At 40.2% G+C, this 19,293-nt stretch overlaps 1 non-coding gene across 1 annotated transcript; it reads right to left on the bottom strand.

Moving 5' to 3' along the window:
* Nucleotides 1-3,461: 3,461 nt before the first annotated feature.
* Nucleotides 3,462-3,568, bottom strand: LOC141616356 (small nucleolar RNA R71). The gene has a single exon (XR_012530709.1). It is a non-coding gene; the product is annotated as a small nucleolar RNA R71 (small nucleolar RNA).
* Nucleotides 3,569-19,293: the final 15,725 nt, after the last annotated feature.

Raw genomic sequence — 19,293 nt, 5'->3', positions numbered from 1 at the left:
ACGTAGACCGAGACGTGGCCCATGACCACAGATTGGCGACTCCACTGTGGAAAACTAGGACACTTACGTCTTTGTGATCCCTAGATGGTGAGACTCGAACGAGGTCTTGGTTGGAATGCATTGAATGATATTACGGTCACGGTCGGGTTCCTTGTCCGGGCCCACAACCTAACCCCTTTCGACCAATTGGCTCGTTTCGTCGGCGTGAGTTTTCTCATCCCCGCGTTTCGAATCCCGATTGAGTCAAGCATACCATTGACGTTACACATTTCTGTTTCGTCATAGAGCTTTCATCACTTTCGAGCACGAGGCTAGGGCACCCTCCTTACACATTTTGTTTGGATTGGTATCCCTCTCGCAAATCGGGGTTTGATTGCTTGGTGTGTAACCCACCCTTTTAAACCAAAACCCGTGTCAGCATAATGCATAATATATTGAAACTGTGAGTGCTTCTGTGCTACTTGATCATAAGTCCTTCCGTGTCATTTTAAACTTTCAAAAGACTTTTTTGCGCCGTTATAATGGCCATTTCAAACCTCGGTCTTTCGCCGACCGATGCACGCCTTTCTAGGCCGTCGTAATGACGATTTTCAAACTCGGTTTTGTATACCATTTCAACACGCCTTTCTAGACCGTCGTAATGACGATTTTCAAACTCGGTTTTGTATAACTATTTCAAAACGCCTTTCTAGGCCGTCGTAATGACGATTTTCAAACCCGGTTTTGTATAACCATTTCAACACGCCTTTCTAGGCCGTCGTAATGACGATTTTCAAACTCGGTTTTGTATAACCATTTCAACACGCCTTTCTAGGCCGTCGTAATGACGATTTTCAAACCCGCTTTTGTATAACCATTTCAACACGCCTTTCTAGGCCGTTGATACCAGTCGTCGCAGTATCAAAAATAAACCTAAGTACAACTAACAGAAGCTAGCGGTAAGTAGGGTCGATCTCCGCAGGGAGGCAAAATGAGATTTATCTGTCTAATTTTAGTCTATGAGTGATGTGACCATAATTGGCGCATATTTAGCCCCCAAATTACCATTGTTTCCATGCTTTTTAGTGCCTATTTGGGTCATTTCTTATCTTTAGTTCTTTGTTTTGCATATTCTTTGAGATTTTGATCCCTTGGTAGGAAAGGAGTAAGAATCTTGCATTTTCATGGCAAAACAAGGCTAAATTGATCGTATTCAATGACCAAGCATCAAGGAGAGACAAGACTAGAAGGCCTTTGTACATAGCATAGTAGAAGAGCATTGTTGAGAAAGGATCCTTGAGTCCCCAAGGAAATCCCCAAGGAATTCATGAAGAAAAGAAGAAGAAAAGCTGCTGTCAGACAATCCGAACGGATTGTGCACAATCCGTCCGTCCGCCCTCGCCAATCCGAGCGTCCCTCAAAGGAATCCGCTCGGATTCCACCTCGCCAATCCGAGCGTCTTGACCAAGAATCCGCTCGGATTCTCCAGCCCAGATCCGGCCGTCCCGACTCCCATCCGCACGGATTGCGATGCAAAGACGTTTTCGTTCTTCAAGCCACGATAAGAGAAGCCCTTCTCTCGGAGAATACCGGAGTCTCCTTGCTCAACTTAAAAAGTGTAATTACTAGTTTAGCCCTTAGTTAACCCTAATGCATCCTCCCTAATTTTCACTATAAATACCCCATTAGTCTAATTAGAGGAGCATGTTCTTCTTATCAATATTTAGAGTAGTTAATATCAATCAAATCTCTCTTCAATATTGTAATCAAGTATTAATCAAGTTTTAATCCAAGTTCTAGTTCTTTAATTTCTCTCTTGTTCTTCATTTATTTTGGGTAATTAGAAGATTATTGGGTTTATTGGGAGATTGACAACCTTCCATCAATCATCAAGTTCTTCTATTATTCTTTGCATCTTTATTATTGGAATCATTAGTAGGTATAATCTCTTAATCCCTTTTTAATTATTGCTAATTACTTTCATTTATTCATCATGTTTCATTATGTTAGTATGATTGACAACCTTTCTAGCATGATCAATATGATAATGAGTGAGTAGTCTCTTAGCTAGGGTTTAGTGGGTGATTAGGGGAAACCAACATGGGGAATGATTCATGCTTAAATTAATATGCTTTCATATCTTATTTGCTTGCTTGTTTTGATCTTAATACATGCACATGTTATATTTGATGAAATGCTAAGCCTATGAATCCTTGCATTTACTATCATCTTCTATCCTTTCAACTTGACTTGTAAGACATAACCCAACTCGAGTCTTGTTAGACCATGCATGTGTTGAGTAGGAAAGATTAAGTCGACTTGTAGGTGTTGTACAATCTAATCGATTCGGCTCCGGGACCCAAACTTTCCTAGGATTGTAAGATATAACCCAACTCGATCCATCACAACAATAATTGCTTGCTTATAATTTGAGAACATGTTTGTATGATCATATCCCATGATTCCCCTATGAACCCATGACACCCTAGTGCTTTTAATCAATTGTTTACACCCCTTATTTTATTTACCTTGCTAGTTTATTTTCATTGTTATTTTAGTTTAGTAACCTTCTACATCAACCCAATTTGTGACACCCCCTAGACACCACTAGTTACATTAGAATCTTCATTTCAATACCCGTCCCTTGGGATCCGACCTTTACTTGCCTCTTTACTAATTGTAGAGTTGTTTGTGAAGTATAAATTGTGTTTTGTATCGACCATTGACCAACGACCACATATGTTTAATTGTGAACACCAAATGGCTCCGATCAAAAATGGCGCCGTTGCCGGGGACGGTGTTTAATTGATTTAAGATTTATTTTATTGTTATTAGTTGTGTCTTTTTCACCTTGGGGAAGTAAAACTCCTCAAGGTTTGTTCTAATTGTTTTCTAGTTGTTTGATATTTTGCATGTCTAGAAGGTTACAAAGAGATTTGTTACCTTTTGACCGTGAAATCGAAAGAACCTTGACGAATAATAGGAGACTTGTTAGGAGGAATTTGGGAGGTGTTGGTGAAGTTGTTCAACCCACTAGTGAGTTTGTCAATCCTTTCGCAATAGAAGGAGAAGAGAACCCATTTAACAATACCACACAAAATCCACCTACAATGCCTAAATTCTCGTCACACTCTATACCCACCGAGGAGGATTTACCAAATGGTACTCCTACACCGCAACATCTCACCGGTAATTTTATTGCCAAGTCCGCCTTCATGCAACTAGTTGAGAGGAGCCAATTCGGGGGAATGCCTAGTGAGGACCCTCATTCTCATATGGAAACCTTTTGTGATTATTGTGAAGCTATCTCTCAAACGGGCGTGACTCAAGACCAAATAAGATGGGTCTTATTTCCTTTTTCGTTAATCGGCACCGCAAAGCAATGGTTGAAGGGCCTTGATAAGGCCACCCTTGGAATAGATTCTTGGAAGAAGTTAGCTCTAGCTTTCTACAAAAAATTCTACCCACCGGAAAAGACTAACATGCTAAGAGCTCAAATCACGGGTTTTAAGCAAAGGGATGAAGAATCTTTGTATGAAGCTTGGGAGCGGTTCAAAGGTATTTGTTGCTCATGTCCTCACCATGGACTTAGCGAATGGTTTTTAGTGCAACAATTTTAGAATGGTTTATATGAAGATTCAAGGAACATTCTCAATATGGGATCAAATGGAATGTTCACCGAAGTTGATGACAATCAAACATGGAACAAGATTGAGGAAATGGCGGTCCATAATTCACAATATAGTAGACCTCGCAAGGCTACTAGAGGAGGAAAGTATGAAGTGGACACCGTTACTCAATTGGGTGCTCAACTTAGTGCTCACATTGACACAATCAACTTGAAGTTTGAACAAGCTATTGCTAGGCTTGAGGAAAACTCAAAATCATCAAAGCATCATGTCAATGCCATGACGGCATCCTCATCAATCCCAAGCGGGATATGTGAGAATTGTGGAACCTTGGGTCATGACTCAAGTGAATGTAGGGGAACAACCGAACAAGTTAATGCTTTCCAAGCTTACAAAAGCGGTACCCCTTATTCAAATTTTTACAATGAAAACACCAAGTTCCATCCAAATCTCTCATACAAGAGCCAAAATGTTCAAAACCCTCAAACAACATACACTTCACCACCCATGAGAAATCAAAATCAAAGACCCTTTTTCAATCAAAACCAAAGTTACCAAAATCAAAATCCATACAATCACCAAAATGACCAAGGTTTTGATGTCCAAAAAGCGGTCCTCCAAATGCAAAAGAATCAACAAGAATTTTTCACCCAAATGCAAAAGGATAGCCAAGCAAAAGACACCACCATCAACAACATTCTAGCTCACACCAAGATGTTGGAAACACAATTGACCCAACTAGCATCTTCAAACTCACAAAGACAAAAGGGGCAATTACCACCTCAAGGTAATCCCCCTAGACATGAAATGGTTAGTGCCATTCACTTGAGAAGTGGTACAAGATATGAAGCACCGAAGGAGCAAGTTGAGAATGAAGTTGTGAGAGCTAGTGAGAATGAAGTTGTAGTGCAAGGTCCCAAAGAAGGGGAATCATCGAAAGAAGAAAGTTCAAAGAAAAATGAAGACAAAGCCAAAGAGAAGGAGCCCATTGTGGTTAGACTTCCTTTTCCAAGTCGTCAAGCCAAGCCCAAATTTGATGATCAACTTGGAAAGTTCATGGAAATTGTGAAGAATTTAGAAGTCTCAATTCCTTTCACGGAATTAATCAATCACGTTCCGGCCTATGCAAAGTACATGAAAGATATCCTCACAAAGAAGAAGTCGATCCGGAAACTTGAGACTATCGCCTTCACTAAGGTGAGTAGTGCAATACTTCAAGGGAGTTCACCTCCAAAGTTAAAGGATCCGGGATGCTTCTCAATACCGTGTACCATTGGCGACACGACGATCAACAAAGCCTTATGTGATCTAGGGGCTAGTGTGAGTGTCATGCCGTACTCGGTAAGTAAAAGGTTGGGAATGGGAGAGCTTAAATGCACCAATATCACTCTTCAAATGGCCGATAGATCGACGAAGACACCATTAGGGATATGGGAAGATGTCCCCGTGCGAATTGGGAAGTTTTTCATCCCGGTGTACTTTGTCATTGTTGATATGGAGAAAGATTCCAACATTCCAATCATCTTAGGAAGACCTTTCCTACACACCGCGGGTGCGGTGATTGATGTGAAACATGGAGAGCTCACTCTAGAAGTGGGAGATGAAAGCATAACTTTTAATCTTGACAAGACCATGAGAGCTCCTCGTTTGCATGAACCATGTTTCATGATTGATCATTATAGCCGAAAAGATGAAAGGAAGAAATCGGAACTCCAATGGAGGAAGAAAATTGAAGATGCTCCATTCAAAGAGCAAGTGAATTGTGACAAGGAGAGCTTGCAAAGCTCATCAAAATCAACCAAGGAAGAAGATGATGGCCTCATTGGCCAAGAGAAGAAATTGGGAGAGGTGTCTCCATCTAAGCAAGAGATTTTCAATGATCAACTCAATGAAGTTTGTGGTCTTTGGGACGACGAATTTGAAGGGATCTTTAATCCCTACATTGGGCATGCCATCGATCATGATCAACAACAAGGGCCACGGTCTATTGAGGACCTCTACCACAACAATGAACAAGCTTTTGATTACTTTTTCAAGGTGTTAAGCAACATCAACAACACCTTGAACATGCCCCCTTGACATCTCATCAAGAATGAGAGTTTGGTGGAGTCCTCCCTAAACCACCACTTGTAAATATTTCTAACTCCCTAACCTACTTTTAAATTTTTGTATTGCATTTTTGTCATTTTTGGATTTTATTTACTTTGATCAAAATAATTGTCATGAAAAGAGAGAAGTGAGGGAGGGATTAACAATTTTAAATTGATGTGTAGTGCTTCACCTTAGTGTGGGGATGGCAATTGCCTAGGCTATTCATGCCTTAGTAGTGCCCCCACAATGAAGAACACAAGATTTGAAAGAAAGAAAGAAAGAATGATAAGGGAAATGCATTGTGCACGAATGAAGTGAATCCGGGTACAAAGGACAAGAATCCGAGCGGATTCCTGAGAATCCGCCCGTCTGAAGAAGATCCGAGCGTCCTGCTGAGAAGACGCCCGTCTTGGGCTGTGCTGAAATTACAAATTTCTTGTCTGTCGAAGAATCCGAGCGGATTCCTGGAAAGACGCCCGTCTCACAGAATCCGTCCGTCTTTTGACAAAGACGCCCGTCTTGAAGCTGAAAAAAAAACAAGGAAAAATCTCTGGATAGAAATCCGTCCGTCCTGCGAGAAATCCGCCCGTCCCATCCAGAAGAATCCGAGCGGATTTCCTAGAATCCGCCCGTCTCTAGGCGGGATTTTGAAATTTTGAAGCTGTAGAATCCGCACGGATTGCGCCCAATCCGCACGGATTGCCCCTGCGTTTTGAAATTGTCGAGCTCTTTAAATACCCATCCCACCTTCATTCATTCATTCATTCATTCATAAACACTACCCTCAACATCAAAACCCTCATCCTCTCCATCTCAAAAACAAAAACCCTCAACAAAACTCACCAAAATCAAATCAAACCATCCTTCAAACAACAAATTAATCACTCCATCTTCATCAACAATCAAAACCAAGCACAAAATCTTCACCTTTGAGTCGATTTTTGTTCTCATAAAGGCAAAGCCTTTCACCTTCAAATCGATTTGGGCATACTACAAATTGAAGATTTTTGACTCTTTACTTGGTTAGCTCATCAAATGGCAAGAACAAAGGGAGCAACAAAGGCAACAAAGGCACCAAAAGCAAAGGCTCTCTCTCAAAGGCAAAAAGCTCTACAAACAAAGAAAGCTTTGGCAATGGTGGTAGCAACACCAAGCTTGGAAGTGCAACCACAACAACAACAAATTTCTATGGAAGCATCACCTTCTACTCCGGTAATCGATCAACTCTTGCATTATCCGGAGGTAACTTTCATCTCCGATACCCATAGAAATACATTTGTCAAGTTTGCTATGAAACAAATCCAATCCACCAAATTCATATGTCAAGATGCTTTAGAGAAGTTAGGTGTTCTTGAACAAACAAGAGTCTTTTTCAATGCCATGGGTTTGAAGAAATTGTTTGAAATGAAGGAAGTAACATACCCCTCCCTTGTCTTGGAATTCTTAAGTTCTTTAAAAGTGACAAAAGTTGAGAATAGGGAAAATATTGAGTTTCGTCTAGCTAACACTAGTAGACGCATTACCTTTCCGGAATTGGGTAAAATTTTGGGTCTTAGCGATGAACATAAATATTATAAGCAATATGGGAAGTATGACCCCGAGCCTCTTTGGGAGGCAATCTCCGGGAAGAAATTTGAAGATTTTCATGCTTGTCGTTCTCTTTTGGTCCATCATCCGGGCATAAGAGTATGGCACAAAGTTGTGGGAAATACCATAATTGCTAGGAAAGACACCAATCATTTCACGGGACTCGACTTTATTCTCCTTGAATCAACTTTGAATATTGGAAGAATTCATACCAAGCCTTACAATTCTTTGAGGCTATTGGTTGATAGATGGCTCCATGTAGATAGTGGGAAGAAAGGTCAAACCGTTATTGTTAATGGCGGCCTTGTCACGGTCCTAGCCAAGCACTTTGATCCTAATTTCAATAAGGATAGCAAGTACAAGGCAAAGGAAGGTGGCCATCTTATTGATATGTCCACCATGATAAACAAGTTTAAGTGGGTTGCTCACAATCCCCTTGACACCAAATTTGGGTGGCTTACTAGTGAGGCTCGATCATTCACTTTACCCGCAAAGATTTGCCGTCTTAGTGTCCACCGGACCAACTATTTACTTCCCCTATCCAAGGAAGCCGAGTACATCATTCAACAACAAAAGGGTGATCATGAAACTCCCTCCTCTTCCATTGTTATACCGCCTTACCCCTTTGAATATGAAGAGTTCAAACCGCAAGGAATTGAAATTGGGAAAGACTATGTAACTCTTCTTATGCAAGCCATGCACAAGCAAGCTTATGAAGATCGGAAGAATGCTTATTTGGCCCAATATCCTCCCCTCTTACATCTAGCTAGGCAAGGACTCCTTGATCCATCTTGTCCTTTGCCTAGTTGGGCGGATAAAGAAGCCTTATTTCCGGGTGCATCTAGGGGCATGGTGGAAGACAATGAGGTTGTTGGAAATGGTGAAGAATTTGATGATAACATTGAGGAAGAAGCAAGTGGAGATGAAGAAGGAGATGGTGAAGATGATGATGAAGAAAGCAATGAAGAAAGTGCCAAGGAAAGTGGCAATGTGACCACTTCTCATGAGGGAAGTGGTGATGATGATAGCATGATGGAAGACTAGCCTTGGAGACTCCTACACTCCCATGGTTTGTCTATATCTCTTTGTATTTTATTTCATTTTGATCATTGTTGGTTTAGTCCTAGCAACATCAAAGGACTCACACCTCGGTTCCATTGAGGTGTTCTTTATTGTTCCCATTTTTGAAAATCCAAAATGACAATCTAATTTCATGCATAGCATAGTGTGTGCATGAACTATACCCATACTTTGACATTAGCAATAGTGTCTTATTTGGTTTGGGGAAGTTAATGCATACACAACGGGAGGTAATCTAAATTATCCTCTCCGTCATAACAAAAACCATGCATCATGTAGTATAGCTTAGTGTAGAATTGCATTTAGTATAGAAATCATGCATCATTTTGCATAATTTCCATCATTTTGGCCATTGAGGACAATGCCCATATTAGTGTGGGGATGGGAATTCTAACACTTAACTTTTATTCAAAAACCATAAAAATTGAAAAATTTCAAAAAAAAAAAATCATAAAAATCATAAAAATTGAAAAACCAAAAACAAGTTCATTTCCTTTGTATATATTGTCTTGTATATATTATGTTTGTTTTATCCTTGTTCACTTTGATCGACTACGCCACATCCGAGACATGAGGATATTGAAGACCGCATGGTATGATCTTTCCAATCTCCTTTTTCCTCTTTATGTTAATGACTATGTGGCTTTATTTTGATTGATGCGGTAAAACAATGTGAACTTAGGATTGCATTTAGAATATATGTCATATTAGTTGGTAGAATCATTTGCATTAGGATGTTTATATGCTAGTTGCATCATGGCATGTAGTTTGCATGTTAGAAAAATTTTGCGAAACCGTCTACTTGGGAAGCTTGACAAGTGTATATAGGCCCTAGTAGATGCTTTTTGTTCTTAAAACTTTGCTTGTTAGAATGCTTGTAAAACACCCTAGGATGTGTCATGCTAGTATCCTTTGACCCATGGTTTAAGGCCGAGTCAAGAGTACCTTGTGGTGTGATAACTCCTTGGCTACCGTTTATTCCAAGGTGACCCTTGAAACCATGCATACTTCTATCATTCATCCATGTTCTACCACATTTTTGTCAACAAAAGGGAATGGGCACAAAAAGAAATCAATTTGAGTTCAATGAAATGAAAAATGAAAGAAAGTTTGCAAAAAAAATGCATCAAATGAAAAGAGGAGCAAAAATAGAACTCCTAAGCTTCAAATACAAGGCACCCTCGTTACTAATTAGGGTGACTTTGAAAATGTTCAAAAAAAGAAATGCAAAAAAGTTGTCAAGTATTGAAAAGCCAAAAATCAAAAAGAAATGGGAAGAAAGTGTTCTCAAATGTTATATGCCACAAGAAATTGGGGGGAAAAACAAAAACAAAAGCAAACTCCCAAAATGAAACTCGAATATCTATTGATCCCTTTATCCATCATATCCATTTTTGTGCATGGTAGAGAGGGGACGACCCTTCTTCTTGTCTAGGCAAGAGGGGGAATTCCGCGATCCTCCAGTGTTTCTAACACCATACGGAGTCTACTCTTGACAAAAGCATTTAACGATTGAGGAAAAAGGTACCCTAGCTTGACACCTTTTGGAGGTGATTTATTGGTATCCTTCTAGGCTTAGTAGTTTGAACAAATTGCATCTATGAAGGATTGTGTACCCTTGAATTGCTTCCCTTGTAGATAATTTCCGCCACTTAGATGAGGAAAGTGGCTATTCTTTTTGTAGATGCATCCATTATGTGTTTTTGTGTGCTTAATGTTTGGATGTGTCGCCATTTTGGCAAGACCCACCTTGCCTTGCAAGAAGGCATCCTACCTCATGGTTGTCTTGTTGTGAGTTGAAGGGGCGGAGTGAGACCCGCTAATTGTCTCATATCGGCTATTATTATTAGGTTAGGTTAGTATTGGTCCTAGTCTTTGTCACCTCTTTACTCGGGACGAGCAAAGGTTCGGTTTGGGGATATTTGATGTGACCATAATTGGCGCATATTTAGCCCCCAAATTACCATTGTTTCCTTGCTTTTTAGTGCCTATTTGGGTCATTTCTTATCTTTAGTTCTTTGTTTTGCATATTCTTTGAGATTTTGATCCCTTGGTAGGAAAGGAGTAAGAATCTTGCATTTTCATGGCAAAACAAGGCTAAATTGATCGTATTCAATGACCAAGCATCAAGGAGAGACAAGACTAGAAGGCCTTTGTACATAGCATAGTAGAAGAGCATTGTTGAGAAAGGATCCTTGAGTCCCCAAGGAAATCCCCAAGGAATTCATGAAGAAAAGAAGAAGAAAAGCTGCTGTCAGACAATCCGAACGGATTGTGCACAATCCGTCCGTCCGCCCTCGCCAATCCGAGCGTCCCTCAAAGGAATCCGCTCGGATTCCACCTCGCCAATCCGAGCGTCTTGACCAAGAATCCGCTCGGATTCTCCAGCCCAGATCCGGCCGTCCCGACTCCCATCCGCACGGATTGCAGTACAGCACGTTTTCGTTCTTCAAGCCACAATAAGAGAAGCCCTTCTCTCGGAGAATACCGGAGTCTCCTTGCTCAACTTAAAAAGTGTAATTACTAGTTTAGCCCTTAGTTAACCCTAATGCATCCTCCCTAATTTTCACTATAAATACCCCATTAGTCTAATTAGAGGAGCATGTTCTTCTTATCAATATTTAGAGTAGTTAATATCAATCAAATCTCTCTTCAATATTGTAATCAAGTATTAATCAAGTTTTAATCCAAGTTCTAGTTCTTTAATTTCTCTCTTGTTCTTCATTTATTTTGGGTAATTAGAAGATTATTGGGTTTATTGGGAGATTGACAACCTTCCATCAATCATCAAGTTCTTCTATTATTCTTTGCATCTTTATTATTGGAATCATTAGTAGGTATAATCTCTTAATCCCTTTTTAATTATTGCTAATTACTTTCATTTATTCATCATGTTTCATTATGTTAGTATGATTGACAACCTTTCTAGCATGATCAATATGATAATGAGTGAGTAGTCCCTTAGCTAGGATTTAGTGGGTGATTAGGGGAAACCAACATGGGGAATGATTCATGCTTAAATTAATATGCTTTCATATCTTATTTGCTTGCTTGTTTTGATCTTAATACATGCACATGTTATATTTGATGAAATGCTAAGCCTATGAATCCTTGCATTTACTATCATCTTCTATCCTTTCAACTTGACTTGTAAGACATAACCCAACTCGAGTCTTGTTAGACCATGCATGTGTTGAGTAGGAAAGATTAAGTCGACTTGTAGGTGTTGTACAATCTAATCGATTCGGCTCCGGGACCCAAACTTTCCTAGGATTGTAAGATATAACCCAACTCGATCCATCACAACAATAATTGCTTGCTTATAATTTGAGAACATGTTTGTATGATCATATCCCATGATTCCCCTATGAACCCATGACACCCTAGTGCTTTTAATCAATTGTTTACACCCCTTATTTTATTTACCTTGCTAGTTTATTTTCATTGTTATTTTAGTTTAGTAACCTTCTACATCAACCCAATTTGTGACACCCCCTAGACACCACTAGTTACATTAGAATCTTCATTTCAATACCCGTCCCTTGGGATCCGACCTTTACTTGCCTCTTTACTAATTGTAGAGTTGTTTGTGAAGTATAAATTGTGTTTTGTATCGACCATTGACCAACGACCACATATGTTTAATTGTGAACACCAAATGGCTCCGATCAATGAGTAACGGGGGTTGATTGATTGTAATTAATCTAAAACTAATCTAAAGCAAAGAGAGAAAGAGTACGAGAAAATAAGAGCAGAGTAATAAGAGAGAAAGATACTAGGATTTCGGGTCACTACAGCTATGACGGTCTAAAATAGCTAACGTCCGGTGTGGGTACTCAAAGAAGGGCAGTGAATATCTCCTTTCGGTCTCTATTCGCCCTAGATTACTTATAACTTAACTTTCGCCCTCATTAGAGTAATCTAATGCCTAAATAACTCTAGGTTCTTTCGGTCCACTAGGGTAGTCTATTGTTCATAATTAGGTCTATTCCCTTCCAATGTTTCGATCTAGGTCAGAAATTCCCAAGTTATCTAGCTAGTCTCCGGCCGGTCGATTCGCTAGATGTAACAATTAAAACAACTATGAGGCAATTCTACTAATACCAATTCCAGATCTAAAACATATTAGTCCATCTATGCTATAGATTCCCTAATCCTAGCGTGCAAATTAGCTATTCATGAAAAGGAATTGAAGGAAAAGAGATTTAAGGGTGCAAGAAATAACATAAATTAAAAGAGAAGGAGAAGGAGAAGTTACAGAGATTTAAGATCCAGAGAATTGAGGAAAGAAAGCCATAACGAATGTCTTAATATGTGAATGAATGAATAACAGTCCACGAATAATGACCGATCCTCTGATTAGCAAAGCTAATCTCTTATTTATACTAAAGCTAATACGAAATTAAACCTAAAGTGTCACGGGATCAAAGCCCATAAGAGAATCCACTCGATCGAGTGATTTAAAACCACTCGATCGAGTAAACTAAAGCTTAAACCACTCGATCGAGTAGAAAATCTACTCGATCGAGTAAATCCTAAAATGCAACTACTCGATCGAGTAGAAAAAGGACTCGATCGAGCATAATTGTGCTCGATCGAGTACTTTCCAGCGCACAATTTCCTGCTTTGTGCACTGAACTTCAAACGGCTGCCATTTCTTCGTTACTTGGGCAAACAGGGCGATTCCAGTGGCGTTGGAAAGTTAAGAGGACAAACTTTCATCTCAAATTAGAATAACCTGAATATCAGTTGTAGAACTCGAGATATGGCTCTTCAAAGTAGGCACTAGCAATTTGAAGTTCTTCCTTTGCTCGCCTAGCTATCTTTCTTCTTTGCGCATCTCAAAATAGCTATATTCCTGCTCCAAATTCACTCTTCCTCCAAATGTATGCTAAACGGACGGTAAAAGGCTTGATTTCACTACTTTCTGGTTCATTCCTGCAAATAAGACAAAACAAACTAAAGTAGCATATTCGGGGCATTTCGTAGCATAAACTACGATAATAGCATAGAAATACGTGCATAAAAAGGCCTAAAAAGACTATATAAAATGCACGTATCAAATCTCCCCAAACCAACCCTTTACTCGTCCTCGAGTAAACTAAATGCAAACTAATGGAACGGAAATGATAACTCAGAGCTAGCTTAACTTGTGTACTTGAACCAATTTAATGCAACAAAAACTAACAGTTAAAGCTAAGCAGTCAATACGCAAACGAGTTATATATGAGCTGTTCAGAAATATAGCTAACCTATCGACCTTGCAAGACAAACAAAATCGGACTCTCTCGTGGTCACTATTCTCTCATGAAGCAAAGGGTGAATGTTAAATGTAAAAGAGAGAAGGAAAGACAGTCACTCACCTAACTGCGACCCACATAGCATGCATGCAACAAAAATGAAAGACAATTCAAGTACTAATGCACACACTCCAACCAATAATGTCCGTCACAGCCGAGGGCTTACAAATAGTATGGGAATAGTGAGGTTCAGGTGAGAAAATGCAAAACATGTTATGGTAATGTGGAGGTAAAAGCGTCAAGCTAGTTCCTAACAGGACCATAATGAAACCATCTGAATCTCAACTGACTGAAAAACTAAGTACAAGTGCCCTTCAATTGGCACACAACTCGCTAAACTCAAACACAATCTCCTCAAAAATATAGAATAAGAATGGAGGAGTCAGACGGCCACAAACTTCCCTTTTTTAATACCGTCTATACGAATTTCAACAAACAAATCAAACTTATTTTTCAATTCTTTCTTTTCCTATCACTGTACACGTGGTATTCTTTTTTTTTTCATTTTTCATTTTTTTTCTTTTCTTTTTCTTTCCACGTTTTTTTCATTTTCAATTCCTTTTTTTTCTTTCCTCCTTTCTCTATTTACACCAACTCCATACAAAAGATACGGGCCAAACTGCAGACGGAAAATTGTACCACAAAAGACATACTAACTAGCTTGACTAGGCAGGCTCAGTTTGGGATGTAGCTAATGGGTCAAAAAGGCAAGATTTGGCTTAAGTGGAGCTAAATGGGTGAAAAATATAAGGAAAAGGGGAAATTTGCAAGCACCTCCCTGCATGTGACACCAACCACAATCCCGAATATGTGCATTTGACAAGAAATTGAATGTCATAAAAGTGCAAAAATGTTGAACATGCTATGCAAGGAGTACTACTCTCAATTCCTAATGAACTGGTCATGAATGTCACCAGTTATAAGGCTCTAAAACTCAGAATTTATCAAGTAGTTTGCCAATTTATCAGGTCAAGTCTAAACAGTCAGCTATATTTGAATAGAAACTCGTAGACTATGCGTATGCCAAAGCTAATAACTATCAACAGAAGTACAAGGCTCAAGTAAAATGACAAGTTATAGCGCATTATCATCACGGAAATCTACCGTTTCGACTCAACCTATATGCAAAAATAAACGTGAATATTTTTTGAATTTTTGAAAATTTTCAATTTTTATGAGATTTTTGATTTTTATGAAAATAAACAACAATGCATACTGAAATTAAACGTGATAACAGAAATGCAATAAAAACAAGATGCAGACACAAATATGGATGCATAACCTCCCCTAACCAAACTGTACAATGTCCCCATTGTACAAAGTAAAGGAAAAGAAATGCAAACTAAAGAGAGGGAGTTAGAAACTTACAAGAACGCGCGTACCACAGACCTCCCCAAGCCGAGCCAGACATGGGAGGGAATCGGGGCGCTCGATCGACGAAAATCCCAGTCGATCGAGTAGAAGGGGAAGCTTCACCGCTCGATCGAGTAGATAGAGAACTCGATCGAGCCCTTGTCGCATCAGCAAGCGACAAAACAGCAGCGGGAAAGAATGCGCACAATCAAAACAACTCAAAGCGCGCAGCAACCGATCAAATAACTGCGCATGTGCCACACAAAACTGTAAGTAGCACCATAAAACAGTGATAGCATAGGAAATTAAAATGTAATAACATTTAAGTCTAACAAATTTCCTATGACAGCTCCTAAAAATATCCACAAAATTATTCCTCCCTCCAGCTAAGGGCGGAATATAAAAGCTGGACTTAACCGCAAGTGGAAAAAGCTCAGGAGCATTGGACTCGAAAATAACGCGAGTAGAATTCAGATGCTCAGACGGGTAGAAACGGTGAGGCGGAGGAATGCAGTCCGCTAAAGGGGAAGGTGGGTATTCATCCCAGATGCAAGGGGCGGTAAAGGCAATTGGGTCAATTGGGTCCTCTATAATAGGTTCATCTACTATATCATCGTAACTATCCCATTTAACCTCAAGACAGTCAAAAATTGTCTCCTCACTCCCCCTAGCGCTAGACTCGTCAGTAGGGAAGTTCTCAAAGAGACCCTCCCAGTCGTCCTCACTGTCTGTGAAAGAATCATAAAAGGGTTCTAGATTTTCCCTATAGAATGGATTGTCAACCATGCTAGAAGTCTACTCTATGTCTCCGTAAAAAATTATGGCATCCTCTAGATTGGTCTCTAAAGTCTCACCCATCCCCACGTCTGAGTCAACATGAAGAGAGAAATTGGGTTTAACTGTTTCAGCAGCAAACCAATCAAAAAATTCTAATACCTCTTTTGTGGGGAGTCCATCAAAATCCCCCTTACCTTTAGCCTCGAGGTATGCTCGCGTAGGGACATTCATTCCTTTGATGATAGACTGGCATATTTGGAGTCCCGAAAGAATTCCTCGTCTTGGTTCGAGAAACTCCTCCAACCTGTCTATATAAGCACCAAAGCTTTCGTTCTCATCCTGCGGAAATCTGAGAACGGAAGACATAAGAACGGTCTCAAGGAACTGAAGTTCCCTGAGACAAGAAATAAACTAAAAAAACAGATAAAACTGCGCTGCCTCCCCGGCAACGGTGCCAAAATTTGATACCGGTCGTCGCAGTATCAAAAATAAACCTAAGTACAACTAATGAAGCTAGCGGTAAGTAGGGTCGATCTCCACAGGGAGGCAAAATGAGATTTATCTGTCTAATTTTAGTCTATGAGTAACGGGGGTTGATTGATTGTAATTAATCTAAAACTAATCTAAAGCAAAGAGAGAAAGAGTACGAGAAAATAAGAGCAGAGTAATAAGAGAGAAATATACTAGGATTTCGGGTCACTACAGCTATGACGGTCTAAAATAGCTAAGGTCCGGTCTGGGTACTCATCGAAGGGCAGTGAATATCTCCTTTCGGTCTCTATTCGCCCTAGATTATTTCTAACTTAACTTTCGCCCTCATTAGAGTAATCTAATGCCTAAATAACTCTAGGTCCTTTCGGTCCACTAGGGTAGTCTATTGTTCATAATTAGGTCTATTCCCTTCCAATGTTTCGATCTAGGTCAGAAATTCCCAAGTTATCTAGCTAGTCTCCGGCCGGTCGATTCGCTAGATGTAACAATTAAAACAACTATGAGGCAATTCTACTAATACCAATTCCAGATCTAAAACAAATTAGTCCATCTATGCTATAGATTCCCTAATCCTAGCGTGCAAATTAGCTATTCATGAAAAGGAATTAAAGGAAAAGAGATTTAAGGGTGCAAGAAATAACATAAATTAAAAGAGAAGAAGAAGGAGAAGTTACAGAGATTTAAGATCCAGAGAATAGAGGAAAGAAAGCCATAACGAATGTCGTAATATGTGAATGAATGAGTAACAGTCCACGAATAATGACCGATTTTCTGATTAGCGAAGCTAATCTCTTATTTATACTAAAGCTAATACGAAATTAAACCTAAAGTGTCACGGGATCAAAGCCCATAAGAGAATCCACTCGATCGAGTGATTTAAAACCACTCGATTGAGTAAACTAAAGCTTAAACCACTCGATCGAGTAGAAAATCTACTCGATCGAGTACATCCTAAAATGCAACTACTCGATCGAGTAGAAAAAGGACTCGATCGAGCATAATTGTACTCGATCGAGTACTTTCCAGCGCACAATTTCCTGCTTTGCGCACTGAACTTCAAACGGCTGCCATTTCTTCGTTACTTGGGCAAACAGGGCGATTCCGGTGGCGTTGGAAAGCTAAGAGGACAAACTTTCATTGCAATTAGAATCACCTGAATATCAGTTGTAGAACTTGATATATGACTCGTCAAATTAGGCACTAGCAATTTGAAGTTTTTCCTTTGCTCGCCTAGCTATCTTTCTTCTTTGCGCATCTCAAAATAGCTATATTCCTGCTCCAAATTCACTCTTCCTCCAAATGCATGCTAAATGGACGGTAAAAGGCTTGATTTCACTACTTTCTGGTTCATTCCTGCAAATAAGACAAAACAAACCAAAGTAGCATATTCGGGGCATTTCGTAGCATAAACTACGATAATAGCATAGAAATACGTGCATAAAAAGGCCTAAAAAGACTATATAAAATGCACGTATCAGCCGTCATAATGACGATTTTCAAACCCGGTTTTGTATAACCATTTCAAATCACCTTTTTACGCCGTTATAATCGCCGCGTCTAGACACGGATTTTAACCCGTTTCGCGCCGACAATGGCTCTTTCAAAACCCGAGGAAAGCACACACCCTTTTCTCGAGACACTTTCGAGATCCCGAGGACCATGCACCGTCCCCGAGACCTTTTCAAACATTTCAAACCCGATTTTCAAAACATACAATTTTGAATTTCAAAACCGTCTTGGGAAGCAACACACTGTTTTCTGAGCCGACTCAAACTCAAACCGTCTTTTGCAAATAAACTTAAGACAACCCCTTTTCAACTGATCGACTTGCGGAGATTTCTATCTTCGGAAGCCGCCCATTAAAGCAACAAATGAATATTTTTGGAAATTTCTATTTTCGAAAACTTCAGTCCACCATTCCAATTCCGCCTCGTGTCTATCGAGTCAAAGCAAACGTACTTATGGGTCTTTACTTATGAGTCGTCTCACCACGAGACCCGTCCAATGGCGTCGCGCCATCATAATTGGACTCGTGTCAAAGGTTCGGTCAAACACCGTCACGTCATAAATCGAGTCAGCACCGAGGGACCACACACGGTCACCCCGTGTTGTTGAGTCGATCTTGGTCTCGTCCTCTGTGTTGTCTGCGTTCAGTCTTGGAACCGTGTCGGATTGAGTTGTAATGTGAGCCGTTTTTCTGCCTCAGAGCCATGGCCCCGTCTTCAACTTCGTCTGTCAACCACAACAACAATGATAACAACAGAGATGTCACAACTGATCAGCTAGCCAGCCTGCTTACCGCTCTTAAGGTCACCCTGGATCGCGTCGAGACCCGTATCGACGCCCTGGAGAACAAGGAAATTGGGGAACATAATACCCCACCTCTGACAGAAACTGAGAAGAGGCTGAAACTTTTGGAAGAACAGCTCCTAGCCCGAGGTAACAACATCCATCTTGAAAACAACCGAAGGTTCGAACCTGTTGGGGACCAGTTACGTGACAACTTCACCCTGACTGATGTGCCTAAGTTCAAGGGAGTGGAGGACCCACTCAACCACATCCGTGCTTTCAAAGACTACATGGCCATTAAGGGGGTCAAACATGAGCTTTTTACCAGGATCTTCCCATCCTCTTTGGAGCCGATTCCTCGCTAGTGGTACTACTCCTTGGACCCGAAAAACCTTACCACCTGGGATGAGATCGCAGTTGAATTTGCCAAACAGTATGCCGACAATGTCGAGATCCAGGCCAACACCCGTACTCTCGAGGTGCTAACCCAAAACGACAAGGAAGGATTCACTGAGTTCCTAACCCGTTGGAGGAGGGTGAGTACTCAGTTGGTCAGTAAGCCGAGTGAATCAACTCTGGTGGAAAAATTTGTCAACAACCTCCGCCCGGTTTATGCCAACCTACTGAGGTATCAAAATATCAAAACTTTTCAAGATCTGCAGATTCTGGGGACACGTATTGAGGACGACCTCCGAAAGGGCGTCTTAGCAAAGACC

Source organism: Silene latifolia, chromosome 11 (assembly GCF_048544455.1).
Source record: "Silene latifolia isolate original U9 population chromosome 11, ASM4854445v1, whole genome shotgun sequence".
In the NCBI taxonomy this organism is placed as follows: Eukaryota; Viridiplantae; Streptophyta; class Magnoliopsida; order Caryophyllales; family Caryophyllaceae; genus Silene; species Silene latifolia.
The sequence above is the reverse complement of the archived record's forward strand: the minus strand, read 5'-3'. Positions and strand labels throughout refer to the sequence as shown.